Source organism: Choristoneura fumiferana, chromosome 20 (assembly GCF_025370935.1).
Source record: "Choristoneura fumiferana chromosome 20, NRCan_CFum_1, whole genome shotgun sequence".
NCBI lineage: Eukaryota > Metazoa > Arthropoda > Insecta > Lepidoptera > Tortricidae > Choristoneura > Choristoneura fumiferana.
In genome coordinates, this window is record NC_133491.1 from 12872429 (window position 1) to 12876193 (window position 3765).

Below are 3765 nucleotides of genomic sequence, written 5' to 3' on the forward strand. Positions count from 1 at the left end.
TATAATTAGGTTCTTTAATGACTTGGTTTTCTAATCGTCATAATATGATTAGGAACCATTACAAATAAGGCAATTAAGCTATAAACAACATCATGATTTCCTGATATTTATAATTCCTTAATTACTGTATAGGGAAACAAGCATCTTGCTAAAATGGATACAGTAATTATGCTAAGTGCGAGGCAACAAAAAGCTATGATTAATAGCTTGAGAAGCTATCAGTCTAGACTAGACTACGTCTATTGTGGTGGCTGAATGCATTCTGTTAATAGTCGATGGTGATACGGCAATTTGGAGGTTGTTAATCCCTGTCAAATGGCTGCAGTCCAGTCTGCTGCAAATATTTATTAGGACATAACAAAGTTAAAGCGGTAGTTTAAAAACGCGACCGGGAATGGGACAAGCTTTCATTTGATTCCCATATTGTTACAAAATAAAAAAATCACCTCCTTCTCCATATTTTTTAGGCGGCTAACATGGTCAGAAATATTTAAGACAAAACAAATTTTGAGGTCCAAAACAAAATCATGTCGCGAAACTACAAAACAAAACAAATAAATTACTTAGTATTACGAGTGTAAATAAGTTTGTAAATGGCTAAAAATAAAAAATAGAATGATAATTATGCATTACGCTATCAACCCTGTGGTTCTGCCATTTAGAAAAAAATACTAAACTAGAGATCCCTTGAAGGGATAAGTTTGTCGGTACATTTATCTCAACTTTTGTTAATTGTGTACATATGCATATAAGAACATCTGTTACTATACTATGGTTGCAATAAATGAATTAGGAAACAATTACGTTTTAACAAACATACAAGAGAAACATGCAGTTGAATTGAGAACCACCTCCTCTTTAGATTTCGGTTAAAAACTTACAATTTTCTTCAGTCAGACCGATAAGAAAATATTGAGAATATTCTCATACCAGTTTGAAGTGTATGCTAAACAAATATACCAATAAGAACTCCAGACTCCAACATTAGCAAATTAAATTGTAAATAACCTTGCGATATGCTTGCTAATGAAATTTAAAATCAAGGCGATACAGAACAATCGTATACAAACTATTCTACCAGAGAGGAAGAGAGAAAAAACTGTACTGAATACAGATGAATCGATGAGCTACATAGTGTTACCAAGGAAAGGGAGCTGCTGTACGAGTTAGTAGAGTTTTTATTTTAGCTTTTATTTTTGTACTTTATCAATTTTTCGCATTCACTATCGTTCCACTCTGTTGCCTCAGAGCAGATCGCCGGCAAAGACTGAAAGCCCGCTGGATGCTCCTAAGCGTGTAGAAAAAAGAGCAAAAAGTGGACTATTAAGCAAGTACTTGTGTTTTTGACGAAGAGCAAGCAATGGAACGAAAATATCAAGATAAGTAGGTACACTTACCTTACAGTGCAACTGAGGAATCAACTGCCTTCAGCCAGTATTTAAAAACAGTTATGACATCGGGGCTTTCGAGAAAACGGTTTATATATTTTTTTAAAGCCAGGAACAGACCCGTGACTGCTTGATTTGTTGATATTAATTGGCATCAGTGATCGTTTGCCATAAGATGTCTCGCGTCCGTTTGTCTTCCTCTCATAATCAAAAAAGACTAGCGAGTTTGCTCGTGGAACTTTCCAGCATTGTGTGACCAAAGTCGATTGCCAAAAGCAAACAGAGGACTGACTCAATCGTCGAGTCGTTTACATGCTGTTTGCAGAACACAAGCAAAAGCACAGGATTCAATTGCCGGGGCAATGGGCATCGTCCTTTTTCTAGAACTTGTCTTTGTTGGGAGTGAATTGAATTGTTAGCTTTGTTTTACTTTTTTGAGGTGTTTATAAGCTTCAGTTGTTTTGTTTTTTGACTTAATTTCATAGGATTGGATGCAACTTTTATACTTCCGTGCTTCAAAAGGGAAAAACGGTAGTTACGTGGGATCACTTTGCTGTCTGTCTGTCCGTCTGTCAATAACTTTTATAACCCAGGACGCAAAAAGATGGGTTCTATAAGTTTGACTTTAATGTCTGTCTGTCTGTTTGTGGGATCGTAGGTTTCAAAAGGATGGATCGCTTTTACATTCATTATACATTCATTTCACGCAGAAGCGAATTTTCTTTCTCTTTCAAATTTCGATTCTCAGCCGTTTTTAAGATTTGAAATGACAATGGGAAGACCATTATGGACAACAGGCCCCTGTTTCTCAAAGCTTACAAGTCTAATAATATTAGTGTTTTGTCTCGTAATTTGAAGGAGAAAATGAGACAAAACACTAATATTATTGGACTAATATGTTTTGAGAAATTGGGTCTTGTTGAACTTTGAAATGACAAGGGGCAGACCATTATGGAGAACAGATGGCCGTTGGGGTCAAATAGTTCTCGAATGGAGACCGCGGATCCGCAAGCACAGCGTATGGTAACTAGATGGTTAAAGTTTCGGGTTCACGGCGGATGCAAGCCGCTTCCAACCGAAGCAACTGGAGGTCTATGGGGGAGGCCTATGTCCAACAATGGACGTCCCACATCTGATATGATGATGATATTGATGATGCCCAGTTGAACATATATTTATGATCAGTGTGTTTTGTTGCCATGACATTTTTCCCTTTGATTTTTATTCTGTGGTGGATATGTAAAAAAGCCGTGGTGGCCTAGTGGTTTGACCTATCGCCTCTCAAGAAGTTCATGGGTTCAAATCCCAGCTCGCACCTCTGAGTTTTTCGAAATCCATGTGCGAAATTACATTTGAAATTTATCAGGAGTTCTACGCTGAAGGAAAACATCGTGAGGAAATCTTCACACACCTGTGAAGTAATTCAATGGTACCTATGTGTGAAGATCCCAATCCGCACTAGGCCCGCGTGGGAACTACGGCCCAAGGCTACGTGCCCAGCAGTGGGACGTAAATAGACTGGGATGCAAAATGCAAATACTGTTATGTAGATATATGCAGTATAATATGACACCGATGCTATGTTGTCTACATTATGTAAATCCAGTAATGAGGTCACTAATAGATTCCGATTCAGTGATTTGCACCATTAGTGCTCAATTAGCAATAATATCGTATTCATATCTGTAATTATGTATCGGCAGCTCGTCAAGTGTGGTTTACAATAAGGTATCGATGTCTTCGACTGTACCTATATGTTTGCAAGATGAGATGGGAAGGTCAATGACGCCTGTGATGACGATAGTATGTGATTTTAATCAATTTCCCTGAAATACTAAGGATGTTACAGTATAACCCGTGGTCATCCATTCCCTATCCAGCACTTTGACATGCCAACCACATTGATATGCCAGCCTGTTCAGTTGTTTTCAAACCATCCAGTTTTTTTAATTTATTTATTTCTTGGTTTGTTATAGTTATTTTTTTCTCTTAATTTTATTTGCGTATGTATAGATAAGTGGTTTATTTATTATATTTGTGTATCGTTCCGTGAGTCACAGATGGTTCTGGCAGAAAATCAGCGCTGCAGGCGTCTAACGCTTCAGCATAATGCTGAGTCAGCGGCCGTTTCACTTTCGCGGGACACACAAAATTGTGTATATGTATTTACTATTTATATGTGCTTTTCTGTAATTTTTTTATTTTTTTTTATTTGTGTAAATTTTGCTGTATATGTGTGGTGTTGTGTTAGTGAATAAATGTCTTCTTTCTTTCTTTCTTTCTGGTGCCGAGTGTGTTTGACCTATGGCCTCTCAAGCAGAGGATCGAGGGTTCAAACCCGTTCGCCTCTCTGGCTTGAGCTGGTTTACACGGTACA